Source organism: Eucyclogobius newberryi, unplaced genomic scaffold (assembly GCF_026437365.1).
Source record: "Eucyclogobius newberryi isolate DKJ021-1_F unplaced genomic scaffold, fEucNew1.0.hap1 SCAF_19, whole genome shotgun sequence".
Lineage (NCBI taxonomy): Eukaryota > Metazoa > Chordata > Actinopteri > Gobiiformes > Gobiidae > Eucyclogobius > Eucyclogobius newberryi.
The window spans coordinates 1,008,435-1,034,010 of NW_027315823.1; the positions used below are offsets into that span (position 1 = coordinate 1,008,435).

Genomic DNA, 25,576 nt, shown 5'->3' on the forward strand with positions numbered 1-25,576 from the left:
CGGGATTTGAACCCGGGACCTCTCGCACCCAAAGCGAGAATCATACCCCCAGACCAACGAGCCACTTTTGCCAGTTTGCATAGTCAGTTTGGTTGCATTGGAAAGTAGAAAATTCTGACTGAAAACCCACAAACAATGGGTCAGTGAATACCAGCCTTATGGAAGGGGCTAGTCCGGGATTTGAACCCGGGACCTCTCGCACCCAAAGCGAGAATCATACCCCCAGACCAACGAGCCACTTTTGCCAGTTTGCATAGTCAGTTTGGTTGCATTGGAAAGTAGAAAATTCTGACTGAAAACCCACAAACAATGGGTCAGTGAATACCAGCCTTATGGAAGGGGCTAGTCCGGGATTTGAACCCGGGACCTCTCGCACCCAAAGCGAGAATCATACCCCCAGACCAACGAGCCACTTTTGCCAGTTTGCATAGTCAGTTTGGTTGCATTGGAAAGTAGAAAATTCTGACTGAAAACCCACAAACAATGGGTCAGTGAATACCAGCCTTATAGAAGGGGCTCGTCCGGGATTTCAACCCGGGACCTCTCGCACCCGAAGCGAGAATCATACCCCTAGACCAACGAGCCACATTTACTTACATTTCAAGGCCTCAATTGACCTACAAAAGCAATTAAGTATCATTAAAAGGTGTTCGATCTAAACTGCACCATCTTGTTTGTTCTTGGGCTCGTTCGGGATTTGAACCCGGGACCTTTCGCACCCAAAGCGAGAATAATACCCCTAGACCAACGAGCCACTTTTGCCACTTTGCATAGTTGAGTCGAAAACAGCCCATTGAAATCAATTTTACAAACTAGCCAACACTCACTGGTCGGTCTACGGCTCCTCCGACTTACCGAGATTTGAACACAGGACCTCTTGTTCCCATAGTGACAGTCACACCCCTGGAATGATAAGCTAGAGAACTCATCCAATTTTTTGTCTCATAACTGAAAAAAGGATTAACATTTGAGCAAGTCGTCATCAGTTACTTCTGGTGTACTTCTTCTAGTACGTGCATACCAATGACTTTGATCTGAACTAGTTGTGTACAAAGTATGTAGCTCTATATCTGGTGGAATGTCAGGTGTTTTGACGAGCTTACCTTATACATGAAAATACGCCTCCTCAGAGACTGTCAAAAATTGCCACAGTCGACTATATTTCAAGTCGCCAAGGCGGGGTATTGGGTAAAGTTTTCAACTAGCAATAATCGCGCCTCGGATTGACCTCATAGGCTACAATACTGCCACTGCGCAAAGCTAACACGTACTTTGAGAAAGAATGGCCAGGGCTTGGTTCTTGCCACTTCCTGGTCATGGTAGGTCATTGAGGGCAGAGCAAAACTTTGGCCAAGAAGGGAGCTTCTTTTACAAAAAAAATGCATGTAACACCTGGAAAAATGTCGGTAGCAGACTTCAAAGCCTGTTGACTGAAAGAGTAACAAAATGCATGGGTACAACTTAAATCTTTGCTTTTTAGTACGCCTTCACCAGGCGGGATGAATAATCAATTTTCAACCCGTAACCTTGCCGCCACAAAATAAAACAATAGTTCCCAGCAGATTTGATCTTCTTGCAGTAAAGAAAGACAAACTGTTGCTAGTTTCATTTGTATAACAGTAAATATAGAAAGAACTGTCTCAATCATGTTTGGTGAGATTATTCATAGTTGGAAAGTGCAAGTCAGTTTGGTTGCATTGGAAAGTAGAAAATTCTGACTGAAAACCCACAAACAATGGGTCAGTGAATACCAGCCTTATGGAAGGGGCTAGTCCGGGATTTGAACCCGGGACCTCTCGCACCCAAAGCGAGAATCATACCCCCAGACCAACGAGCCACTTTTGCCAGTTTGCATAGTCAGTTTGGTTGCATTGGAAAGTAGAAATTTCTGACTGAAAACCCACAAACAATGGGTCAGTGAATACCAGCCTTATAGAAGGGGCTCGTCCGGGATTTCGACCCGGGACCTCTCGCACCCGAAGCGAGAATCATACCCCTAGACCAACGAGCCACATTTACTTACATTTCAAGGCCTCAACTGACCTACAAAAGCAATTAAGTATAATTAAAAGGTGTTCGATCTAAACTGCACCATCTTGTTTGTTCTTGGGCTCATCCGGGATTTGAACCCGGGACCTCTCGCACCCGAAGCGAGAATCATACCCCTAGACCAACGAGCCACATTTACTTACATTTCAAGGCCTCAACTGACCTACAAAAGCAATTAAGCATCATTAAAAGGTGTTCGATTTAAACTGCACCATTTTGTTTGTTCTTGGGCTCGTCCGGGATTTGAACCCGGGACCTCTCGCACCCAAAGAAAGAATCATACCCCTAGACCAACGAGCCACTTTTGCCAGTTTGCAAAGTCGAGTTGAAAACAGCCCATTGAAATCAATTTTACAAACTAGCCAACACTCACTGGTCGGTCTACGGCTCCTCCGACTTACCGAGATTTGAACACAGGACCTCTTGTTCCCATAGTGACAGTCACACCCCTGGAATGATAAGCTAGAGAACTCATCCAATTTTTTGTCTCATAACTGAAAAAAGGATTAACATTTGAGCAAGTCGTCATCAGTTACTTCTGGTGTACTTCTTCTAGTCCGTGCATACCAATGACTTTGATCTGAACTAGTTGTGTACAGAGTATGTAGCTCTATTTCTGGTGGAATGTCACGTGTTTTGACGAGCTTACCTTATACATGAAAATACGCCTCCTCAGAGACTGTCAAAAATTGCCACAGTCGACTATATTTCAAGTCGCCAAGGCGGGGTATTGGGTAAAGTTTTCAACTAGCAATAATCGCGCCTCGGATTGACCTCATAGGCTACAATACTGCCACTGCGCAAAGCTAACACGTACTTTGAGAAAGAATGGCCAGGGCTTGGTTCTTGCCACTTCCTGGTCATGGTAGGTCATTGAGGGCAGAGCAAAACTTTGGCCAAGAAGGGAGCTTCTTTTACAAAAAAAACTGCATGTAACACCTGGAAAAATGTCTGTAGCAGATTTCAAAGCCTGTTGACTGAAAGAGTAACAAAATGCATGGGTACAACTTAAATCTTTGCTTTTTAGTACGCCTTCACCAGGCAAGATGAATAATCAATTTTCAACCCGTAACCTTGCCGCCACAAAATAAAACAATAGTTCCCAGCAGATTTGATCTTCTTGCAGTAAAGAAAGACAAACTGTTGCTAGTTTCATTTGTATAACAGTAAATATAGAAAGAACTGTCTCAATCATGTTTGGTGAGATTATTCATAGTTGGAAAGTGCAAGTCAGTTTGGTTGCATTGGAAAGTAGAAAATTCTGACTGAAAACCCACAAACAATGGGTCAGTGAATACCAGCCTTATTGAAGGGGCTCGTCCGGGATTTGAATCCGGGACCTCTCGCACCCGAAGGGAGAATCATACCCCTAGACCAACGAGCCACATTTACATACATTTTAAGGCCTCAACTGACCTAAAAAAGCAATTGAGTATCATTAAAAGGTGTTCGATTTAAACTGCCCCATTCTGTTTGTTCTTGGGCTCGTCCGGTATTTGAACCCGGGACCTCTCGCACCCAAAGCGAGAATAATACCCCTAGACCAACGAGCCACTTTTGCCAGTTTGCATAGTCGAGTCGAAAACAGCCCATTGAAATCAATTTTACAAACTAGCCAACACTCACTGGTCGGTCTACGGCTCCTCCGACTTACCGAGATTTGAACACAGGACCTCTTGTTCCCATAGTGACAGTCACACCCCTGGAATGATAAGCTAGAGAACTCATCCAATTTTTTGTCTCATAACTGAAAAAAGGATTAACATTTGAGCAAGTCGTCATCAGTTACTTCTGGTGTACTTCTTCTAGTACGTGCATACCAATGACTTTGATCTGAACTAGTTGTGTACAAAGTATGTAGCTCTATATCTGGTGGAATGTCAGGTGTTTTGACGAGCTTACCTTATACATGAAAATACGCCTCCTCAGAGACTGTCAAAAATTGCCACAGTCGACTATATTTCAAGTCGCCAAGGCGGGGTATTGGGTAAAGTTTTCAACTAGCAATAATCGCGCCTCGGATTGACCTCATAGGCTACAATACTGCCACTGCGCAAAGCTAACACGTACTTTGAGAAAGAATGGCCAGGGCTTGGTTCTTGCCACTTCCTGGTCATGGTAGGTCATTGAGGGCAGAGCAAAACTTTGGCCAAGAAGGGAGCTTCTTTTACAAAAAAAATGCATGTAACACCTGGAAAAATGTCGGTAGCAGACTTCAAAGCCTGTTGACTGAAAGAGTAACAAAATGCATGGGTACAACTTAAATCTTTGCTTTTTAGTACGCCTTCACCAGGCGGGATGAATAATCAATTTTCAACCCGTAACCTTGCCGCCACAAAATAAAACAATAGTTCCCAGCAGATTTGATCTTCTTGCAGTAAAGAAAGACAAACTGTTGCTAGTTTCATTTGTATAACAGTAAATATAGAAAGAACTGTCTCAATCATGTTTGGTGAGATTATTCATAGTTGGAAAGTGCAAGTCAGTTTGGTTGCATTGGAAAGTAGAAAATTCTGACTGAAAACCCACAAACAATGGGTCAGTGAATACCAGCCTTATGGAAGGGGCTAGTCCGGGATTTGAACCCGGGACCTCTCGCACCCAAAGCGAGAATCATACCCCCAGACCAACGAGCCACTTTTGCCAGTTTGCATAGTCAGTTTGGTTGCATTGGAAAGTAGAAAATTCTGACTGAAAACCCACAAACAATGGGTCAGTGAATACCAGCCTTATAGAAGGGGCTCGTCCGGGATTTCAACCCGGGACCTCTCGCACCCGAAGCGAGAATCATACCCCTAGACCAACGAGCCACATTTACTTACATTTCAAGGCCTCAACTGACCTACAAAAGCAATTAAGTATAATTAAAAGGTGTTCGATCTAAACTGCACCATCTTGTTTGTTCTTGGGCTCATCCGGGATTTGAACCCGGGACCTCTCGCACCCGAAGCGAGAATCATACCCCTAGACCAACGAGCCACATTTACTTACATTTCAAGGCCTCAACTGACCTACAAAAGCAATTAAGCATCATTAAAAGGTGTTCGATTTAAACTGCACCATTTTGTTTGTTCTTGGGCTCGTCCGGGATTTGAACCCGGGACCTCTCGCACCCAAAGAAAGAATCATACCCCTAGACCAACGAGCCACTTTTGCCAGTTTGCAAAGTCGAGTTGAAAACAGCCCATTGAAATCAATTTTACAAACTAGCCAACACTCACTGGTCGGTCTACGGCTCCTCCGACTTACCGAGATTTGAACACAGGACCTCTTGTTCCCATAGTGAGAGTCATACCCCTGGAATGATAAGCTAGAGAACTCATCCAATTTTTTGTCTCATAACTGAAAAAAGGATTAACATTTGAGCAAGTCGTCATCAGTTACTTCTGGTGTACTTCTTCTAGTCCGTGCATACCAATGACTTTGATCTGAACTAGTTGTGTACAGAGTATGTAGCTCTATTTCTGGTGGAATGTCACGTGTTTTGACGAGCTTACCTTATACATGAAAATACGCCTCCTCAGAGACTGTCAAAAATTGCCACAGTCGACTATATTTCAAGTCGCCAAGGCGGGGTATTGGGTAAAGTTTTCAACTAGCAATAATCGCGCCTCGGATTGACCTCATAGGCTACAATACTGCCACTGCGCAAAGCTAACACGTACTTTGAGAAAGAATGGCCAGGGCTTGGTTCTTGCCACTTCCTGGTCATGGTAGGTCATTGAGGGCAGAGCAAAACTTTGGCCAAGAAGGGAGCTTCTTTTACAAAAAAAACTGCATGTAACACCTGGAAAAATGTCTGTAGCAGATTTCAAAGCCTGTTGACTGAAAGAGTAACAAAATGCATGGGTACAACTTAAATCTTTGCTTTTTAGTACGCCTTCACCAGGCAAGATGAATAATCAATTTTCAACCCGTAACCTTGCCGCCACAAAATAAAACAATAGTTCCCAGCAGATTTGATCTTCTTGCAGTAAAGAAAGACAAACTGTTGCTAGTTTCATTTGTATAACAGTAAATATAGAAAGAACTGTCTCAATCATGTTTGGTGAGATTATTCATAGTTGGAAAGTGCAAGTCAGTTTGGTTGCATTGGAAAGAAGAAAATTCTGACTGAAAACCCACAAACAATGGGTCAGTGAATACCAGCCTTATTGAAGGGGCTCGTCCGGGATTTGAACCCGGGACCTCTCGCACCCATAGCGAGAATCATACCCCTAGACCAACAAGCCACTTTGGCCACTTTGCATAGTCGAGTCGAAAACAGCCCATTGAAATCAATTTTACAAACTAGCCAACACTCACTGGTCGGTCTACGGCTCCTCCGACTTACCAAGATTTGAACACAGGACCTCTTGTTCCCATAGTGACAGTCACACCCCTGGAATGATAAGCTAGAGAACTCATCCAATTTTTTGTCTCATAACTGAAAAAAGGATTAACATTTGAGCAAGTCGTCATCAGTTACTTCTGGTGTACTTCTTCTAGCACGTGCATACCAATGACTTTGATCTGAACTAGTTGTGTACAAAGTATGTAGCTCTATATCTGGTGGAATGTCACGTGTTTTGACGAGCTTACCTTATACATGAAAATACGCCTCCTCAGAGACTGTCAAAAATTGCCACAGTCGACTATATTTCAAGTCGCCAAGGCGGGGTATTGGGTAAAGTTTTCAACTAGCAATAATCGCGCCTCGGATTGACCTCATAGGCTACAATACTGCCACTGCGCAAAGCTAACACGTACTTTGAGAAAGAATGGCCAGGGCTTGGTTCTTGCCACTTCCTGGTCATGGTAGGTCATTGAGGGCAGAGCAAAACTTTGGCCAAGAAGGGAGCTTCTTTTACAAAAAAACCTGCATGTAACACCTGGAAAAATGTCGGTAGCAGACTTCAAAGCCTGTTGACTGAAAGAGTAACAAAATGCATGGGTACAACTTAAATCTTTGCTTTTTAGTACGCCTTCACCAGGCGGGATGAATAATCAATTTTCAACCCGTAACCTTGCCGCCACAAAATAAAACAATAGTTCCCAGCAGATTTGATCTTCTTGCAGTAAAGAGAGACAAACTGTTGCTAGTTTCATTTGTATAACAGTAAATATAGAAAGAACTGTCTCAATCATGTTTGGTGAGATTATTCATAGTTGGAAAGTGCAAGTCAGTTTGGTTGCATTGGAAAGTAGAAAATTCTGACTGAAAACCCACAAACAATGGGTCAGTGAATACCAGCCTTATTGAAGGGGCTCGTCCGGGATTTGAACCCAGGACCTCTCGCACCCATAGCGAGAATCATACCCCTAGACCAACAAGCCACTTTGGCCACTTTGCATAGTCGAGTCGAAAACAGCCCATTGAAATCAATTTTACAAACTAGCCAACACTCACTGGTCGGTCTACGGCTCCTCCGACTTACCAAGATTTGAACACAGGACCTCTTGTTCCCATAGTGACAGTCACACCCCTGGAATGATAAGCTAGAGAACTCATCCAATTTTTTGTCTCATAACTGAAAAAAGGATTAACATTTGAGCAAGTCGTCATCAGTTACTTCTGGTGTACTTCTTCTAGCACGTGCATACCAATGACTTTGATCTGAACTAGTTGTGTACAAAGTATGTAGCTCTATATCTGGTGGAATGTCACGTGTTTTGACGAGCTTACCTTATACATGAAAATACGCCTCCTCAGAGACTGTCAAAAATTGCCACAGTCGACTATATTTCAAGTCGCCAAGGCGGGGTATTGGGTAAAGTTTTCAACTAGCAATAATTGCGCCTCGGATTGACCTCATAGGCTACAATACTGCCACTGCGCAAAGCTAACACGTACTTTGAGAAAGAATGGCCAGGGCTTGGTTCTTGCCACTTCCTGGTCATGGTAGGTCATTGAGGGCAGAGCAAAACTTTGGCCAAGAAGGGAGCTTCTTTTACAAAAAAACCTGCATGTAACACCTGGAAAAATGTCGGTAGCAGACTTCAAAGCCTGTTGACTGAAAGAGTAACAAAATGCATGGGTACAACTTAAATCTTTGCTTTTTAGTACGCCTTCACCAGGCGGGATGGATAATCAATTTTCAACACGTAACCTTGCCGCCACAAAATAAAACAATAGTTCCCAGCAGATTTGATCTTCTTGCAGTAAAGACAGCCAAACTGTTGCTAGTTTCATTTGTATAACAGTAAATATAGAAAGAACTGTCTCAATCATGTTTGGTGAGATTATTCATAGTTGGAAAGTGCAAGTCAGTTTGGTTGCATTGGAAAGTAGAAAATTCTGACTGAAAACCCACAAACAATGGGTCAGTGAATACCAGCCTTATTGAAGGGGCTCATCCGGGATTTGAACCCGGGACTTCTCGCACCCAAAGCGAGAATCATACCCCTAGACCAACGAGCCACATTTACTTACATTTCAAGGCCTCAACTGACCTACAAAAGCAATTAAGTATCATTAAAAGGTGTTCGATCTAAACTGCACCAACTTGTTTGTTCTTGGGCTCATCCGGGATTTGAACCCGGGACCTCTCGCACCAAAAGCCAGAATCATACCCCCAGACCAACGAGCCACTTTTGCCAGTTTGCATAGTCAGTTTGGTTGCATTGGAAAGTAGAAAATTCTGACTGAAAACCCACAAACAATGGGTCAGTGAATACCAGCCTTATTGAAGGGGCTCGTCCGGGATTTGAACCCGGGACCTCTCGCACCCATAGCGAGAATCATACCCCTAGACCAACAAGCCACTTTGGCCACTTTGCATAGTCGAGTCGAAAACAGCCCATTGAAATCAATTTTACAAACTAGCCAACACTCACTGGTCGGTCTACGGCTCCTCCGACTTACCAAGATTTGAACACAGGACCTCTTGTTCCCATAGTGACAGTCACACCCCTGGAATGATAAGCTAGAGAACTCATCCAATTTTTTGTCTCATAACTGAAAAAAGGATTAACATTTGAGCAAGTCGTCATCAGTTACTTCTGGTGTACTTCTTCTAGCACGTGCATACCAATGACTTTGATCTGAACTAGTTGTGTACAAAGTATGTAGCTCTATATCTGGTGGAATGTCACGTGTTTTGACGAGCTTACCTTATACATGAAAATACGCCTCCTCAGAGACTGTCAAAAATTGCCACAGTCGACTATATTTCAAGTCGCCAAGGCGGGGTATTGGGTAAAGTTTTCAACTAGCAATAATCGCGCCTCGGATTGACCTCATAGGCTACAATACTGCCACTGCGCAAAGCTAACACGTACTTTGGGAAAGAATGGCCAGGGCTTGGTTCTTGCCACTTCCTGGTCATGGTAGGTCATTGAGGGCAGAGCAAAACTTTGGCCAAGAAGGGAGCTTCTTTTACAAAAAAACCTGCATGTAACACCTGGAAAAATGTCGGTAGCAGACTTCAAAGCCTGTTGACTGAAAGAGTAACAAAATGCATGGGTACAACTTAAATCTTTGCTTTTTAGTACGCCTTCACCAGGCGGGATGGATAATCAATTTTCAACACGTAACCTTGCCGCCACAAAATAAAACAATAGTTCCCAGCAGATTTGATCTTCTTGCAGTAAAGACAGCCAAACTGTTGCTAGTTTCATTTGTATAACAGTAAATATAGAAAGAACTGTCTCAATCATGTTTGGTGAGATTATTCATAGTTGGAAAGTGCAAGTCAGTTTGGTTGCATTGGAAAGTAGAAAATTCTGACTGAAAACCCACAAACAATGGGTCAGTGAATACCAGCCTTATTGAAGGGGCTCGTCCGGGATTGGAACCCGGGACCTCTCGCACCCTAAGCGAGAATCATACCCCTAGACCAACGAGCCACATTTACTGACATTTCAAGGCCTCAACTGACCTACAAAAGCAATTAAGTTTCATTAAAAGGTGTTCAATTTAACCTGCACCAGTTTGTTTGTTCTTGGGCTCGTCCGGGATTTGAACCCGGGACCTCTCGCACCCATAGCGAGAATCATACCCCTAGACCAACGAGCCACTTTTGCCAGTTTGCATAATCGAGTCGAAAACAGCCCATTGAAATCAATTTTACAAACTAGCCAACACTCACTGGTCGGTCTACGGCTCCTCCGACTTACCGAGATTTGAACACAGGACCTCTTGTTCCCATAGTGACAGTCATAACCCTGGAATGATAAGCTAGAGAACTCATCCAATTTTTTGTCTCATAACTGAAAAAAGGATTAACATTTGAGCAAGTCGTCATCAGTTACTTCTGGTGTACTTCTTCTAGCACGTGCATACCAATGACTTTGATCTCAACTAGTTGTGTACAAAGTATGTAGCTCTATTTCTGGTGGAATGTCACGTGTTTTGACGAGCTTACCTTATACATGAAAATACGCCTCCTCAGAGACTGTCAAAAATTGCCACAGTCGACTATATTTCAAGTCGCCAAGGCGGGGTATTGGGTAAAGTTTTCAACTAGCAATAATCGCGCCTCGGATTGACCTCATAGGCTACAATACTGCCACTGCGCAAAGCTAACACGTACTTTGAGAAAGAATGGCCAGGGCTTGGTTCTTGCCACTTCCTGGTCATGGTAGGTCATTGAGGGCAGAGCAAAACTTTGGCCAAGAAGGGAGCTTCTTTTACAAAAAAACTGCATGTAACACCTGGAAAAATGTCGGTAGCAGACTTCAAAGCCTGTTGACTGAAAGAGTAACAAAATGCATGGGTACAACTTAAATCTTTGCTTTTTAGTACGCCTTCACCAGGCGGGATGAATAATCAATTTTCAACCCGTAACCTTGCCGCCACAAAATAAAACAATAGTTCCCAGCAGATTTGATCTTCTTGCAGTAAAGACAGCCAAACTGTTGCTAGTTTCATTTGTATAACAGTAAATATAGAAAGAACTGTCTCAATCATGTTTGGTGAGATTATTCATAGTTGGAAAGTGCAAGTCAGTTTGGTTGCATTGGAAAGTAGAAAATTCTGACTGAAAACCCACAAACAATGGGTCAGTGAATACCAGACTTATAGAAGGGGCTCGTCCGGGATTTCAACCCGGGACCTCTTGCACCCGAAGCGAGAATCATACCCCTAGACCAATGAGCCACATTTACATACATTTTAAGGCCTCAACTGACCTACAAAAGCAATTGAGTGTCATTAAAAGGTGTTCGATTTAAACTGCCCCATTCTGTTTGTTCTTGGGCTCGTCCGGGATTTGAACCCAGGACCTCTCGCACCCAAAGCGAGAATAATACCCCTAGACCAACGAGCCACTTTTGCCAGTTTGCATAATCGAGTCGAAAACAGCCCATTGAAATCAATTTTACAAACTAGCCAACACTCACTGGTCGGTCTACGGCTCCTCCGACTTACCGAGATTTGAACACAGGACCTCTTGTTCCCATAGTGACAGTCATAACCCTGGAATGATAAGCTAGAGAACTCATCCAATTTTTTGTCTCATAACTGAAAAAAGGATTAACATTTGAGCAAGTCGTCATCAGTTACTTCTGGTGTACTTCTTCTAGCACGTGCATACCAATGACTTTGATCTCAACTAGTTGTGAACAAAGTATGTAGCTCTATTTCTGGTGGAATGTCACGTGTTTTGACGAGCTTACCTTATACATGAAAATACGCCTCCTCAGAGACTGTCAAAAATTGCCACAGTCGACTATATTTCAAGTCGCCAAGGCGGGGTATTGGGTAAAGTTTTCAACTAGCAATAATCGCGCCTCGGATTGACCTCATAGGCTACAATACTGCCACTGCGCAAAGCTAACACGTACTTTGAGAAAGAATGGCCAGGGCTTGGTTCTTGCCACTTCCTGGTCATGGTAGGTCATTGAGGGCAGAGCAAAACTTTGGCCAAGAAGGGAGCTTCTTTTACAAAAAAACCTGCATGTAACACCTGGAAAAATGTCGGTAGCAGACTTCAAAGCCTGTTGACTGAAAGAGTAACAAAATGCATGGGTACAACTTAAATCTTTGCTTTTTAGTACGCCTTCACCAGGCGGGATGAATAATCAATTTTCAACCCGTAACCTTGCCGCCACAAAATAAAACAATAGTTCCCAGCAGATTTGATCTTCTTGCAGTAAAGAGAGACAAACTGTTGCTAGTTTCATTTGTATAACAGTAAATATAGAAAGAACTGTCTCAATCATGTTTGGTGAGATTATTCATAGTTGGAAAGTGCAAGTCAGTTTGGTTGCATTGGAAAGTAGAAAATTCTGACTGAAAACCCACAAACAATGGGTCAGTGAATACCAGCCTTATTGAAGGGGCTCGTCCGGGATTTGAACCCAGGACCTCTCGCACCCATAGCGAGAATCATACCCCTAGACCAACAAGCCACTTTGGCCACTTTGCATAGTCGAGTCGAAAACAGCCCATTGAAATCAATTTTACAAACTAGCCAACACTCACTGGTCGGTCTACGGCTCCTCCGACTTACCAAGATTTGAACACAGGACCTCTTGTTCCCATAGTGACAGTCATAACCCTGGAATGATAAGCTAGAGAACTCATCCAATTTTTTGTCTCATAACTGAAAAAAGGATTAACATTTGAGCAAGTCGTCATCAGTTACTTCTGGTGTACTTCTTCTAGCACGTGCATACCAATGACTTTGATCTGAACTAGTTGTGTACAAAGTATGTAGCTCTATATCTGGTGGAATGTCACGTGTTTTGACGAGCTTACCTTATACATGAAAATACGCCTCCTCAGAGACTGTCAAAAATTGCCACAGTCGACTATATTTCAAGTCGCCAAGGCGGGGTATTGGGTAAAGTTTTCAACTAGCAATAATTGCGCCTCGGATTGACCTCATAGGCTACAATACTGCCACTGCGCAAAGCTAACACGTACTTTGAGAAAGAATGGCCAGGGCTTGGTTCTTGCCACTTCCTGGTCATGGTAGGTCATTGAGGGCAGAGCAAAACTTTGGCCAAGAAGGGAGCTTCTTTTACAAAAAAACCTGCATGTAACACCTGGAAAAATGTCGGTAGCAGACTTCAAAGCCTGTTGACTGAAAGAGTAACAAAATGCATGGGTACAACTTAAATCTTTGCTTTTTAGTACGCCTTCACCAGGCGGGATGGATAATCAATTTTCAACACGTAACCTTGCCGCCACAAAATAAAACAATAGTTCCCAGCAGATTTGATCTTCTTGCAGTAAAGACAGCCAAACTGTTGCTAGTTTCATTTGTATAACAGTAAATATAGAAAGAACTGTCTCAATCATGTTTGGTGAGATTATTCATAGTTGGAAAGTGCAAGTCAGTTTGGTTGCATTGGAAAGTAGAAAATTCTGACTGAAAACCCACAAACAATGGGTCAGTGAATACCAGCCTTATTGAAGGGGCTCATCCGGGATTTGAACCCGGGACCTCTCGCACCCAAAGCGAGAATCATACCCCTAGACCAACGAGCCACATTTACTTACATTTCAAGGCCTCAACTGACCTACAAAAGCAATTAAGTATCATTAAAAGGTGTTCGATCTAAACTGCACCAACTTGTTTGTTCTTGGGCTCATCCGGGATTTGAACCCGGGACCTCTCGCACCAAAAGCCAGAATCATACCCCCAGACCAACGAGCCACTTTTGCCAGTTTGCATAGTCAGTTTGGTTGCATTGGAAAGTAGAAAATTCTGACTGAAAACCCACAAACAATGGGTCAGTGAATACCAGCCTTATTGAAGGGGCTCGTCCGGGATTTGAACCCGGGACCTCTCGCACCCATAGCGAGAATCATACCCCTAGACCAACAAGCCACTTTGGCCACTTTGCATAGTCGAGTCGAAAACAGCCCATTGAAATCAATTTTACAAACTAGCCAACACTCACTGGTCGGTCTACGGCTCCTCCGACTTACCAAGATTTGAACACAGGACCTCTTGTTCCCATAGTGACAGTCACACCCCTGGAATGATAAGCTAGAGAACTCATCCAATTTTTTGTCTCATAACTGAAAAAAGGATTAACATTTGAGCAAGTCGTCATCAGTTACTTCTGGTGTACTTCTTCTAGCACGTGCATACCAATGACTTTGATCTGAACTAGTTGTGTACAAAGTATGTAGCTCTATTTCTGGTGGAATGTCACGTGTTTTGACGAGCTTACCTTATACATGAAAATACGCCTCCTCAGAGACTGTCAAAAATTGCCACAGTCGACTATATTTCAAGTCGCCAAGGCGGGGTATTGGGTAAAGTTTTCAACTAGCAATAATCGCGCCTCGGATTGACCTCATAGGCTACAATACTGCCACTGCGCAAAGCTAACTTTGAGAAAGAATGGCCAGGGCTTGGTTCTTGCCACTTCCTGGTCATGGTAGGTCATTGAGGGCAGAGCAAAACTTTGGCCAAGAAGGGAGCTTCTTTTACAAAAAAAACTGCATGTAACACCTGGAAAAATGTCTGTAGCAGACTTCAAAGCCTGTTGACTGAAAGAGTAACAAAATGCATGGGTACAACTTAAATCTTTGCTTTTTAGTACGCCTTCACCAGGCGGGATGAATAATCAATTTTCAACCCGTAACCTTGCCGCCACAAAATAAAACAATAGTTCCCAGCAGATTTGATCTTCTTGCAGTAAAGACAGCCAAACTGTTGCTAGTTTCATTTGTATAACAGTAAATATAGAAAGAACTGTCTCAATCATGTTTGGTGAGATTATTCATAGTTGGAAAGTGCAAGTCAGTTTGGTTGCATTGGAAAGTAGAAAATTCTGACTGAAAACCCACAAACAATGGGTCAGTGAATACCAGCCTTATAGAAGGGGCTCATCCGGGATTTCAACCCGGGACCTCTTGCACCCGAAGCGAGAATCATACCCCTAGACCAACGAGCCACATTTACATACATTTTAAGGCCTCAACTGACCTACAAAAGCAATTGAGTATCATTAAAAGGTGTTCGATTTAAACTGCCCCATTCTGTTTGTTCTTGGGCTCGTCCGGGATTAGAACCCAGGACCTCTCGCACCCAAAGCTAGAATAATACCCCTAGACCAACGAGCCACTTTTGCCAGTTTGCATAGTTGAGTCGAAAACAGCCCATTGAAATCAATTTTACAAACTAGCCAACACTCACTGGTCGGTCTACGGCTCCTCCGACTTACCGAGATTTGAACACAGGACCTCTTGTTCCCATAGTGACAGTCACACCCCTGGAATGATAAGCTAGAGAACTCATCCAATTTTTTGTCTCATAACTGAAAAAAGGATTAACATTTGAGCAAGTCGTCATCAGTTACTTCTGGTGTACTTCTTCTAGCACGTGCATACCAATGACTTTGATCTGAACTAGTTGTGTACAAAGTATGTAGCTCTATTTCTGGTGGAATGTCACATGTTTTGACGAGCTTACCTTATACATGAAAATACGCCTCCTCAGAGACTGTCAAAAATTGCCACAGTCGACTATATTTCAAGTCGCCAAGGCGGGGTATTGGGTAAAGTTTTCAACTAGCAATAATCGCGCCTCGGACTGACCTCATAGACTACAATACTGCCACTGCGCAAAGCTAACACGTACTTTGAGAAAGAATGGCCAGGGCTTGGTTCTTGCCACTTCCTGGTCATGGTAGGTCATTGAGGGCAGAGCAAAACTTTGGCCAAGAAGGGAGCTTCTTTTACAAAAAAACCTGCATGTAACACCTGGAAAAATGTCGGTAGCAGACTTCAAAGCCTGTTGACTGAAAGAGTAACAAAATGCATGGGTACAACTTAAATCTTTGCTTTTTAGTACGCCTTCACCAGGCGGGATGAATAATCAATTTTCAACCCGTAACCTTGCCACCACAAAATAAAACAATAGTTCCCAGCAGATTTGATCTTCTTGCAGTAAAGACAGCCAAACTGTTGCTAGTTTCATTTGTATAACAGTAAATATAGAAAGAACTGTCTCAATCATGTTTGGTGAGATTATTCATAGTTGGAAAGTGCAAGTCAGTTTGGTTGCATTGGAAAGTAGAAAATTCTGACTGAAAACCCACAAACAATGGGTCAGTGAATACCAGCCTTATAGAAGGGGCTCGTCCGGGATTTCAACCCGGGACCTCTTGCACCCGAAGCGAGAATCATACCCCTAGACCAACGAGCAACATTTACATACATTTTAAGGCCTCAACTGACCTACAAAAGCAATTGAGAATCATTAAAAGGTGTTCGATTTAAACTGCCCCATTCTGTTTGTTCTTGGGCTCGTCCGGGATTTGAACCCAGGACCTCTCGCACCCAAAGCGAGAATAATACCCCTAGACCAACGAGCCACTTTTGCCAGTTTGCATAATCGAGTCGAAAACAGCCCATTGAAATCAATTTTACAAACTAGCCAACACTCACTGGTCGGTCTACGGCTCCTCCGACTTACCGAGATTTGAACACAGGACCTCTTGTTCCCATAGTGACAGTCACACCCCTAGAATGATAAGCTAGAGAACTCATCCAATTTTTTGTCTCATAACTGAAAAAAGGATTAACATTTGAGCAAGTCGTCATCAGTTACTTCTGGTGTACTTCTTCTAGCACGTGCATACCAATGACTTTGATCTCAACTAGTTGTGTACAAAGTATGTAGCTCTATTTCTGGTGGAATGTCACGTGTTTTGACGAGCTTACCTTATACATGAAAATACGCCTCCTCAGAGACTGTCAAAAATTGCCACAGTCGACTATATTTCAAGTCGCCAAGGCGGGGTATTGGGTAAAGTTTTCAACTAGCAATAATCGCGCCTCGGATTGACCTCATAGGCTACAATACTGCCACTGCGCAAAGCTAACACGTACTTTGAGAAAGAATGGCCAGGGCTTGGTTCTTGCCACTTCCTGGTCATGGTAGGTCATTGAGGGCAGAGCAAAACTTTGGCCAAGAAGGGAGCTTCTTTTACAAAAAAACTGCATGTAACACCTGGAAAAATGTCGGTAGCAGACTTCAAAGCCTGTTGACTGAAAGAGTAACAAAATGCATGGGTACAACTTAAATCTTTGCTTTTTAGTACGCCTTCACCAGGCGGGATGAATAATCAATTTTCAACCCGTAACCTTGCCGCCACAAAATAAAACAATAGTTCCCAGCAGATTTGATCTTCTTGCAGTAAAGACAGCCAAACTGTTGCTAGTTTCATTTGTATAACAGTAAATATAGAAAGAACTGTCTCAATCATGTTTGGTGAGATTATTCATAGTTGGAAAGTGCAAGTCAGTTTGGTTGCATTGGAAAGTAGAAAATTCTGACTGAAAACCCACAAACAATGGGTCAGTGAATACCAGCCTTATAGAAGGGGCTCGTCCGGGATTTCAACCCGGGACCTCTTGCACCCGAAGCGAGAATCATACCCCTAGACCAACGAGCCACATTTACATACATTTTAAGGCCTCAACTGACCTACAAAAGCAATTGAGAATCATTAAAAGGTGTTCGATTTAAACTGCCCCATTCTGTTTGTTCTTGGGCTCGTCCGGGATTTGAACCCAGGACCTCTCGCACCCAAAGCGAGAATAATACCCCTAGACCAACGAGCCACTTTTGCCAGTTTGCATAATCGAGTCGAAAACAGCCCATTGAAATCAATTTTACAAACTAGCCAACACTCACTGGTCGGTCTACGGCTCCTCCGACTTACCGAGATTTGAACACAGGACCTCTTGTTCCCATAGTGACAGTCACACCCCTGGAATGATAAGCTAGAGAACTCATCCAATTTTTTGTCTCATAACTGAAAAAAGGATTAACATTTGAGCAAGTCGTCATCAGTTACTTCTGGTGTACTTCTTCTAGCACGTGCATACCAATGACTTTGATCTGAACTAGTTGTGTACAAAGTATGTAGCTCTATTTCTGGTGGAATGTCACGTGTTTTGACGAGCTTACCTTATACATGAAAATACGCCTCCTCAGAGACTGTCAAAAATTGCCACAGTCGACTATATTTCAAGTCGCCAAGGCGGGGTATTGGGTAAAGTTTTCAACTAGCAATAATCGCGCCTCGGATTGACCTCATAGACTACAATACTGCCACTGCGCAAAGCTAACACGTACTTTGAGAAAGAATGGCCAGGGCTTGGTTCTTGCCACTTCCTGGTCATGGTAGGTCATTGAGGGCAGAGCAAAACTTTGGCCAAGAAGGGAGCTTCTTTTACAAAAAAACCTGCATGTAACACCTGGAAAAATGTCGGTAGCAGACTTCAAAGCCTGTTGACTGAAAGAGTAACAAAATGCATGGGTACAACTTAAATCTTTGCTTTTTAGTACGCCTTCACCAGGCGGGATGAATAATCAATTTTCAACCCGTAACCTTGCCACCACAAAATAAAACAATAGTTCCCAGCAGATTTGATCTTCTTGCAGTAAAGACAGCCAAACTGTTGCTAGTTTCATTTGTATAACAGTAAATATAGAAAGAACTGTCTCAATCGTGTTTGGTGAGATTATTCATAGTTGGAAAGTGCAAGTCAGTTTGGTTGCATTGGAAAGTAGAAAATTCTGACTGAAAACCCACAAACAATGGGTCAGTGAATACCAGCCTTATTGAAAGGTCTCGTCCGGGATTAGAACCCGGACCTCTCGCACCCAAAGCGAGAATCACACCCCTAGACCAACGAGCCACTTTTGCCAGTTTGCATAGTCGAGTCGAAAACAGCCCATTGAAATCAATTTTACAAACTAGCCAACACTCACTGGTCGGTCTACGGCTCCTCCGACTTACCGAGATTTGAACACAGGACCTCTTGTTCCCATAGTGACAGTCACACCCCTGGAATGATAAGCTAGAGAACTCATCCAATTTTTTGTCTCATAACTGAAAAAAGGATTAACATTTGAGCAAGTCGTCATCAGTTACTTCTGGTGTACTTCTTCTAGCACGTGCATACCAATGACTTTGATCTGAACTAGTTGTGTACAGAGTATGTAGCTCTATTTCTGGTGGAATGTCACGTGTTTTGACGAGCTTACCTTATACATGAAAATACGCCTCCTCAGAGACTGTCAAAAATTGCCGCAGTCGACTATATTTCAAGTCGCCAAGGCGGGGTATTGGGTAAAGTTTTCAACTAGCAATAATCGCGCCTCGGATTGACCTCATAGGCTACAATACTGCCACTGCGCAAAGCTAACACGTACTTTGAGAAAGAATGGCCAGGGCTTGGTTCTTGCCACTTCCTGGTCATGGTAGGTCATTGAGGGCAGAGCAAAACTTTGGCCAAGAAGGGAGCTTCTTTTACAAAAAAAACTGCATGTAACACCTGGAAAAATGTCGGTAGCAGACTTCAAAGCCTGTTGACTGAAAGAGTAACAAAATGCATGGGTACAACTTAAATCTTTGCTTTTTAGTACGCCTTCACCAGGCGGGATGAATAATCAATTTTCAACCCGTAACCTTGCCGCCACAAAATAAAACAATAGTTCCCAGCAGATTTGATCTTCTTGCAGTAAAGACAGCCAAACTGTTGCTAGTTTCATTTGTATAACAGTAAATATAGAAAGAACTGTCTCAATCATGTTTGGTGAGATTATTCATAGCTGGAAAGTGCAAGTCAGTTTGGTTGCATTGGAAAGTAGAAAGTTCTGACTGAAAACCCTCAAACAATGGGTCAGTGAATACCAGCCTTATAGAAGGGGCTCCTCCGGGATTTGAACCCGGGACCTCTCGCACCCGAAGCGAGAATCATACCCCTAGACCAACGAGCCAATTTTGCCAGTTTGCATAGTCGAGCCGAAAACAGCCCATTGAAATCAATTTTACAAACTAGCCAACACTCACTGGTCGGTCTACGGCTCCTCCGACTTACCGAGATTTGAACACAGGACCTCTTGTTCCCATAGTGACAGTCACACCCCTGGAATGATAAGCTAGAGAACTCATCCAATTTTTTGTCTCATAACTAAAAATAGGATTAACATTTGAGCAAGTCGTCATCAGTTACTTCTGGTGTACTTCTTCTAGCACGTGCATACCAATGACTTTGATCTGAACTAGTTGTGTACAAAGTATGTAGCTCTATTTCTGGTGGAATGTCACGTGTTTTGACGAGCTTACCTTATACATGAAAATACGCCTCCTCAGAGACTGTCAAAAATTGCCACAGTCGACTATATTTCAAGTCGCCAAGGCGGGGTATTGGGTAAAGTTTTCAACTAGCAATAATCGCGCCTCGGATTGACCTCATAGACTACAATACTGCCACTGCGCAAAGCTAACACGTACTTTGAGAAAGAATGGCCAGGGCTTGGTTCTTGCCACTTCCTGGTCATGGTAGGTCATTGAGGGCAGAGCAAAACTTTGGCCAAGAAGGGAGCTTCTTTTACAAAAAAACCTGCATGTAACACCTGGAAAAATGTCGGTAGCAGACTTCAAAGCCTGTTGACTGAAAGAGTAACAAAATGCATGGGTACAACTTAAATCTTTGCTTTTTAGTACGCCTTCACCAGGCGGGATGAATAATCAATTTTCAACCCGTAACCTTGCCACCACAAAATAAAACAATAGTTCCCAGCAGATTTGATCTTCTTGCAGTAAAGACAGCCAAACTGTTGCTAGTTTCATTTGTATAACAGTAAATATAGAAAGAACTGTCTCAATCGTGTTTGGTGAGATTATTCATAGTTGGAAAGTGCAAGTCAGTTTGGTTGCATTGGAAAGTAGAAAATTCTGACTGAAAACCCACAAACAATGGGTCAGTGAATACCAGCCTTATTGAAAGGTCTCGTCCGGGATTAGAACCCGGACCTCTCGCACCCAAAGCGAGAATCACACCCCTAGACCAACGAGCCACTTTTGCCAGTTTGCATAGTCGAGTCGAAAACAGCCCATTGAAATCAATTTTACAAACTAGCCAACACTCACTGGTCGGTCTACGGCTCCTCCGACTTACCGAGATTTGAACACAGGACCTCTTGTTCCCATAGTGACAGTCACACCCCTGGAATGATAAGCTAGAGAACTCATCCAATTTTTTGTCTCATAACTGAAAAAAGGATTAACATTTGAGCAAGTCGTCATCAGTTACTTCTGGTGTACTTCTTCTAGCACGTGCATACCAATGACTTTGATCTGAACTAGTTGTGTACAGAGTATGTAGCTCTATTTCTGGTGGAATGTCACGTGTTTTGACGAGCTTACCTTATACATGAAAATACGCCTCCTCAGAGACTGTCAAAAATTGCCGCAGTCGACTATATTTCAAGTCGCCAAGGCGGGGTATTGGGTAAAGTTTTCAACTAGCAATAATCGCGCCTCGGATTGACCTCATAGGCTACAATACTGCCACTGCGCAAAGCTAACACGTACTTTGAGAAAGAATGGCCAGGGCTTGGTTCTTGCCACTTCCTGGTCATGGTAGGTCATTGAGGGCAGAGCAAAACTTTGGCCAAGAAGGGAGCTTCTTTTACAAAAAAAACTGCATGTAACACCTGGAAAAATGTCGGTAGCAGACTTCAAAGCCTGTTGACTGAAAGAGTAACAAAATGCATGGGTACAACTTAAATCTTTGCTTTTTAGTACGCCTTCACCAGGCGGGATGAATAATCAATTTTCAACCCGTAACCTTGCCGCCACAAAATAAAAAAATAGTTCCCAGCAGATTTGATCTTCTTGCAGTAAAGACAGCCAAACTGTTGCTAGTTTCATTTGTATAACAGTAAATATAGAAAGAACTGTCTCAATCATGTTTGGTGAGATTATTCATAGCTGGAAAGTGCAAGTCAGTTTGGTTGCATTGGAAAGTAGAAAGTTCTGACTGAAAACCCTCAAACAATGGGTCAGTGAATACCAGCCTTATAGAAGGGGCTCCTCCGGGATTTGAACCCGGGACCTCTCGCACCCGAAGCGAGAATCATACCCCTAGACCAACGAGCCAATTTTGCCAGTTTGCATAGTCGAGCCGAAAACAGCCCATTGAAATCAATTTTACAAACTAGCCAACACTCACTGGTCGGTCTACGGCTCCTCCGACTTACCGAGATTTGAACACAGGACCTCTTGTTCCCATAGTGACAGTCACACCCCTGGAATGATAAGCTAGAGAACTCATCCAATTTTTTGTCTCATAACTAAAAATAGGATTAACATTTGAGCAAGTCGTCATCAGTTACTTCTGGTGTACAACTTAAATCTTTGCTTTTTGGTACGTCTTCACCAGGCGGGATAAATAATCAATTTTCAACCACTAACCTTGCCACCACAAATAAAACAATAGTTCCAAGTGGATTTGATCTTCTTGCAGTAAAGACAGCCAAACTGTTGGTAGTTTCATTTTTATAACAGTAAATATAGAAAGAATTGTCTTTTACTAGGCCATTTTAGATCAATATAGTGGTTTGCAATGAACAAAATGTAAAATGATGATCTACCTTCTATCTTCAGAACCTGAAAAAGCATAATAAGTCTCCTTTAATCCCACACAAGATAATCCTGTAGCCACAGCTGCCAGGGGTACACAAATAGAAAGAGACTGCCAATCTGCGCCATGCAATGCCGCCACTCACCCACTGAAACACACTCAGACCAGATGAAGGGTGAAGTGTCTTGCAGCTGGGATCTAACCAATTATGTGTTGGTGTGAGAACGCTCTCACCACTCAGTCACTAGAACAAGTTCTTTAGGGTAAAACTCTTCTAAGCACACAAGATTGTATTTATAGTGAGTGAGTTTGTGTAAATCCCTTGAGCTCAGATCCAATAACAGAATGGTACACTGAGCAAACATTGACAGACAAACAGACTCCGACATAAGCAGATGTTATGACTGCTTATCCTCCAATCTCCAGCCCTCTGTCATTTCCTCATCCACATGCATTCTTAATATTTGTCTGCTTGTTTTCTGGGTTGAAGCGAGGTAAGGCGACGGTAACGTTCTGACTCTTATGCAAACCATGAAAAGAGAATACACAGACACACTTGCAAGTTCCAGGTTTGCCAACCCAGTGATGATAGAGTCCTGTGTTTCCAGAGGGAAAAGAACATTGTGGTAAGTTCAAGAACAAACTCAAACAGATATATGTCTTTGTTTTGTTCAATAAAACCATCGCAAAAAACTAGAACATTGGATAGGCAGAAGGAAAAAAACAATAGTAAATGGATTTGTGAGCAATTATAGGACACATATTATGGACAATGTACTTTTCAAGACTTTAACCACGTTATAACATAGTTCTTTCATCAAAAGCATAAATGGAGTTGAGTTTTTTGCTTCATTTACACATTTTATTCAACCTGTTTATTAATCCTATTGATCTGAGCAGCAGAAAACACACCGCTTCCTTTTTCCTTGGATTGTTATGTCAAAGATAGACAGAAGGCCTAACTATTTAGATGTTAAATATAATTTGTATAAAACACAAATAATATGTTTTTAAGGCTATAATTCTATCAAACATGACATAAATGAAGAGTAATGTCCTGAGCACAGAAAATTATGTCCAATCAGAGTTGGTGTTGTTTTGGGGGTTACATGTTCAGAACCGGCTCATCCGATCTGACCAATCAGATTGTCCCTTTACAGTAGACCCGCCCACTCCTTCACGCAGGCGACTCCTGCGTCTGTAATGACAGGAGCGGCCACTAGATGTTGCATGACTGTGTTTGTGTTCGAAGTTTGTTGACGACTAGCTTAAGCTGCGTTTCACTTTTGGTAGAGTATAAGAGCAAGAAATAAAGAGAAGACGGTTGGTACAAATACAACTATCATGTACGCCAAATACAACTATCATGTACTCCAAATACAACTATCATGTACTCCAAATACAACTATCAGTAAAAATGACAGAGCGACCCTAATGGGACGCCTGTGATCCGTCACCGAGGGGGCCAAACTGAGCCAAAACACCCGTTTCCATACGGCCATCACTACTTAGAGGCTCTTTAGTGTTGTTTTGACAGTTTTACTCCGAAGTGTATTTGATAATAGGATTGTCTGAAAGCCGAGGTCCCGAGGCCACGGTTTCCCCACTGAAGGTTGAGATCCGGATGGGGCGACAACTGGAGGAAACACATTCAGACACAAAACAGTGATCAGAAAGGGTTAGAAACTACTAAAACATTAAATTAAACTTGTATTAGCGATTTCTGTGAGCCTCTTCCTCCCTTAAAGTCTTGTAAGTCTTAAACATGTAAAAGTAATAAAGCGAGTCTGACTGCACTATTTAAAACACCCACATATGGCTCTGATATTTGGTTGGCCGTTCGGTTGGTTTTGTGGTCAGTATCGGAGTCCAAATCCTGTCGGCTGTTCCCAGTTTGTCTAATTTTGAGCTGGCAGCGAGCGCCCCGTTAGCGATGTAAACTCATAATATTTCTGGAGTAGCAGACGGGTGCACAGTTTGGGTCCAAATGTGTCCAGCCGCCGGGGCCTTAGCACTGGGCACCTGCATGGTCTCTAAATGTACATGCATGGATTTTACATTGGTGCAGATGGTCAAATTGTAATTTACTTTTTGCATGTGTGAGGTTTAACCTTAGCTTCGGATAAAGGCTCAAATAAAAAGTAACATGATATAAAAAGGACCACGGGTTTGTTTGTTACATGAAAACTCATTATTTGTTTATAGTGTCCAGGGAGTGCCCCGCCTAAAGCCCAAAGTCACCGGGATAGGCTCCAGTTTCCCACGACCCCGAATGGGAACAAGCGGTAGAAAATGAATAAATGAATTATTAGTTATTATGCGTTTGAATATGTAATGATTGTAGCCAACGTGGCGAATTGACATCTTCAGTCCCGTTACAAATCATGTATAATACAATTTGGTCTATTTGACTTTTTCTGATTATGACTTAGTTCGGTAGGATATAATCTGTGGTGAATATTTATCTTAGTTTTACATCAGTTGCAGGAGCCAAGCCATTTAGAATTTTGAAGACCAGGCATGGATTGGAAAATAGTTTGAAATGTACGAGACTAAAAAAGATGATGTTACATTGATGGTGCATTAGAGGCTTTTTATCAATAAACGTTAATGCTTGTTTATTCACTGGCTCTCAGGGTCTAACGGCAGTTCCTCATCATGTCCCCCACAGGTGATGCAGTGCGATAAGTGGGAAAAGATAAGAGCGTTCATAAACGTCCTGGTTGCTTCCAAGGAGACATTAGGTCCAATATATATGTCTGAAATTGTTTTTAGTCACATTCTTGACATGTTTTTTGAAATTCAAGTTTGCGTGGAATACAGGGGTGTCAAAGATGCGGCCCGGCCCCCCATACGATTTAATCCAGCCCGCAAAACATTTGTAATTTATATGTATTCATTTCCGATAGGTATATAGCGGTTTTATCCACTCCCCCGCACTGCTCAGCGCTGCTGTGCTGCTGCTGGAGCATCCAGTGCCGCGGGCTGAGAAGTGCTGACCTTCACAAAACTTTAGAGATTTGACTTGACCAGGAAGTTATGAGTGGGAAAAAAGACATGTGCCTTAAGGAAACGCGTGGAAGAAAGAAAGGAGATGTGGATGTTAGACCTGTGCAACGACAAGAAAACATACTTCTGTGAACACAGCTCTGATGGAAACACATCCAAACCTGGACCGACCAGGAGCCACAGGTAAAA

The 25,576-nt window shown here is 42.8% G+C and overlaps 35 non-coding genes across 35 annotated transcripts; all 35 read right to left on the reverse strand.

The window, feature by feature from the left end:
• Window positions 1-513: 513 nt before the first annotated feature.
• On the reverse strand, window positions 514-585 carry trnap-cgg (transfer RNA proline (anticodon CGG)). The gene has a single exon. It is a non-coding gene; the product is annotated as a tRNA-Pro (tRNA).
• A 536-nt stretch (window positions 586-1,121) lies between these two features.
• LOC140366361 (U4 spliceosomal RNA) lies at window positions 1,122-1,262 on the reverse strand. Its single transcript, XR_011927913.1, has one exon. It is a non-coding gene; the product is annotated as a U4 spliceosomal RNA (small nuclear RNA).
• An 846-nt stretch (window positions 1,263-2,108) lies between these two features.
• trnap-cgg (transfer RNA proline (anticodon CGG)) lies at window positions 2,109-2,180 on the reverse strand. The gene has a single exon. It is a non-coding gene; the product is annotated as a tRNA-Pro (tRNA).
• Window positions 2,181-2,277: 97 nt separating this feature from the next.
• Window positions 2,278-2,349, reverse strand: trnap-ugg (transfer RNA proline (anticodon UGG)). Its single transcript has one exon. It is a non-coding gene; the product is annotated as a tRNA-Pro (tRNA).
• A 367-nt stretch (window positions 2,350-2,716) lies between these two features.
• LOC140366362 (U4 spliceosomal RNA) lies at window positions 2,717-2,857 on the reverse strand. The gene has a single exon (XR_011927914.1). It is a non-coding gene; the product is annotated as a U4 spliceosomal RNA (small nuclear RNA).
• Window positions 2,858-3,969: 1,112 nt separating this feature from the next.
• On the reverse strand, window positions 3,970-4,110 carry LOC140366363 (U4 spliceosomal RNA). Its single transcript, XR_011927915.1, has one exon. It is a non-coding gene; the product is annotated as a U4 spliceosomal RNA (small nuclear RNA).
• A 677-nt stretch (window positions 4,111-4,787) lies between these two features.
• trnap-cgg (transfer RNA proline (anticodon CGG)) lies at window positions 4,788-4,859 on the reverse strand. The gene has a single exon. It is a non-coding gene; the product is annotated as a tRNA-Pro (tRNA).
• Window positions 4,860-4,956: 97 nt separating this feature from the next.
• On the reverse strand, window positions 4,957-5,028 carry trnap-cgg (transfer RNA proline (anticodon CGG)). The gene has a single exon. It is a non-coding gene; the product is annotated as a tRNA-Pro (tRNA).
• Window positions 5,029-5,125: 97 nt separating this feature from the next.
• On the reverse strand, window positions 5,126-5,197 carry trnap-ugg (transfer RNA proline (anticodon UGG)). The gene has a single exon. It is a non-coding gene; the product is annotated as a tRNA-Pro (tRNA).
• Window positions 5,198-5,564: 367 nt separating this feature from the next.
• LOC140366364 (U4 spliceosomal RNA) lies at window positions 5,565-5,705 on the reverse strand. The gene has a single exon (XR_011927916.1). It is a non-coding gene; the product is annotated as a U4 spliceosomal RNA (small nuclear RNA).
• Window positions 5,706-6,209: 504 nt separating this feature from the next.
• trnap-ugg (transfer RNA proline (anticodon UGG)) lies at window positions 6,210-6,281 on the reverse strand. Its single transcript has one exon. It is a non-coding gene; the product is annotated as a tRNA-Pro (tRNA).
• Window positions 6,282-6,648: 367 nt separating this feature from the next.
• On the reverse strand, window positions 6,649-6,789 carry LOC140366365 (U4 spliceosomal RNA). The gene has a single exon (XR_011927917.1). It is a non-coding gene; the product is annotated as a U4 spliceosomal RNA (small nuclear RNA).
• Window positions 6,790-7,732: 943 nt separating this feature from the next.
• Window positions 7,733-7,873, reverse strand: LOC140366513 (U4 spliceosomal RNA). The gene has a single exon (XR_011928059.1). It is a non-coding gene; the product is annotated as a U4 spliceosomal RNA (small nuclear RNA).
• Window positions 7,874-8,377: 504 nt separating this feature from the next.
• On the reverse strand, window positions 8,378-8,449 carry trnap-ugg (transfer RNA proline (anticodon UGG)). The gene has a single exon. It is a non-coding gene; the product is annotated as a tRNA-Pro (tRNA).
• Window positions 8,450-8,720: 271 nt separating this feature from the next.
• On the reverse strand, window positions 8,721-8,792 carry trnap-ugg (transfer RNA proline (anticodon UGG)). The gene has a single exon. It is a non-coding gene; the product is annotated as a tRNA-Pro (tRNA).
• Window positions 8,793-9,159: 367 nt separating this feature from the next.
• LOC140366366 (U4 spliceosomal RNA) lies at window positions 9,160-9,300 on the reverse strand. The gene has a single exon (XR_011927918.1). It is a non-coding gene; the product is annotated as a U4 spliceosomal RNA (small nuclear RNA).
• A 504-nt stretch (window positions 9,301-9,804) lies between these two features.
• Window positions 9,805-9,876, reverse strand: trnap-agg (transfer RNA proline (anticodon AGG)). Its single transcript has one exon. It is a non-coding gene; the product is annotated as a tRNA-Pro (tRNA).
• Window positions 9,877-9,973: 97 nt separating this feature from the next.
• trnap-ugg (transfer RNA proline (anticodon UGG)) lies at window positions 9,974-10,045 on the reverse strand. The gene has a single exon. It is a non-coding gene; the product is annotated as a tRNA-Pro (tRNA).
• Window positions 10,046-10,412: 367 nt separating this feature from the next.
• Window positions 10,413-10,553, reverse strand: LOC140366367 (U4 spliceosomal RNA). The gene has a single exon (XR_011927919.1). It is a non-coding gene; the product is annotated as a U4 spliceosomal RNA (small nuclear RNA).
• Window positions 10,554-11,225: 672 nt separating this feature from the next.
• On the reverse strand, window positions 11,226-11,297 carry trnap-ugg (transfer RNA proline (anticodon UGG)). Its single transcript has one exon. It is a non-coding gene; the product is annotated as a tRNA-Pro (tRNA).
• Window positions 11,298-11,664: 367 nt separating this feature from the next.
• Window positions 11,665-11,805, reverse strand: LOC140366368 (U4 spliceosomal RNA). The gene has a single exon (XR_011927920.1). It is a non-coding gene; the product is annotated as a U4 spliceosomal RNA (small nuclear RNA).
• A 943-nt stretch (window positions 11,806-12,748) lies between these two features.
• Window positions 12,749-12,889, reverse strand: LOC140366514 (U4 spliceosomal RNA). The gene has a single exon (XR_011928060.1). It is a non-coding gene; the product is annotated as a U4 spliceosomal RNA (small nuclear RNA).
• Window positions 12,890-13,393: 504 nt separating this feature from the next.
• trnap-ugg (transfer RNA proline (anticodon UGG)) lies at window positions 13,394-13,465 on the reverse strand. Its single transcript has one exon. It is a non-coding gene; the product is annotated as a tRNA-Pro (tRNA).
• Window positions 13,466-13,736: 271 nt separating this feature from the next.
• On the reverse strand, window positions 13,737-13,808 carry trnap-ugg (transfer RNA proline (anticodon UGG)). Its single transcript has one exon. It is a non-coding gene; the product is annotated as a tRNA-Pro (tRNA).
• A 367-nt stretch (window positions 13,809-14,175) lies between these two features.
• Window positions 14,176-14,316, reverse strand: LOC140366369 (U4 spliceosomal RNA). Its single transcript, XR_011927921.1, has one exon. It is a non-coding gene; the product is annotated as a U4 spliceosomal RNA (small nuclear RNA).
• A 1,106-nt stretch (window positions 14,317-15,422) lies between these two features.
• Window positions 15,423-15,563, reverse strand: LOC140366437 (U4 spliceosomal RNA). The gene has a single exon (XR_011927987.1). It is a non-coding gene; the product is annotated as a U4 spliceosomal RNA (small nuclear RNA).
• Window positions 15,564-16,236: 673 nt separating this feature from the next.
• On the reverse strand, window positions 16,237-16,308 carry trnap-ugg (transfer RNA proline (anticodon UGG)). The gene has a single exon. It is a non-coding gene; the product is annotated as a tRNA-Pro (tRNA).
• Window positions 16,309-16,675: 367 nt separating this feature from the next.
• On the reverse strand, window positions 16,676-16,816 carry LOC140366370 (U4 spliceosomal RNA). The gene has a single exon (XR_011927922.1). It is a non-coding gene; the product is annotated as a U4 spliceosomal RNA (small nuclear RNA).
• A 672-nt stretch (window positions 16,817-17,488) lies between these two features.
• Window positions 17,489-17,560, reverse strand: trnap-ugg (transfer RNA proline (anticodon UGG)). The gene has a single exon. It is a non-coding gene; the product is annotated as a tRNA-Pro (tRNA).
• Window positions 17,561-17,927: 367 nt separating this feature from the next.
• On the reverse strand, window positions 17,928-18,068 carry LOC140366405 (U4 spliceosomal RNA). The gene has a single exon (XR_011927955.1). It is a non-coding gene; the product is annotated as a U4 spliceosomal RNA (small nuclear RNA).
• Window positions 18,069-19,010: 942 nt separating this feature from the next.
• Window positions 19,011-19,151, reverse strand: LOC140366372 (U4 spliceosomal RNA). Its single transcript, XR_011927924.1, has one exon. It is a non-coding gene; the product is annotated as a U4 spliceosomal RNA (small nuclear RNA).
• A 504-nt stretch (window positions 19,152-19,655) lies between these two features.
• On the reverse strand, window positions 19,656-19,727 carry trnap-cgg (transfer RNA proline (anticodon CGG)). The gene has a single exon. It is a non-coding gene; the product is annotated as a tRNA-Pro (tRNA).
• Window positions 19,728-20,094: 367 nt separating this feature from the next.
• Window positions 20,095-20,235, reverse strand: LOC140366406 (U4 spliceosomal RNA). The gene has a single exon (XR_011927956.1). It is a non-coding gene; the product is annotated as a U4 spliceosomal RNA (small nuclear RNA).
• Window positions 20,236-21,177: 942 nt separating this feature from the next.
• LOC140366374 (U4 spliceosomal RNA) lies at window positions 21,178-21,318 on the reverse strand. Its single transcript, XR_011927925.1, has one exon. It is a non-coding gene; the product is annotated as a U4 spliceosomal RNA (small nuclear RNA).
• Window positions 21,319-21,822: 504 nt separating this feature from the next.
• On the reverse strand, window positions 21,823-21,894 carry trnap-cgg (transfer RNA proline (anticodon CGG)). The gene has a single exon. It is a non-coding gene; the product is annotated as a tRNA-Pro (tRNA).
• Window positions 21,895-25,576: the final 3,682 nt, after the last annotated feature.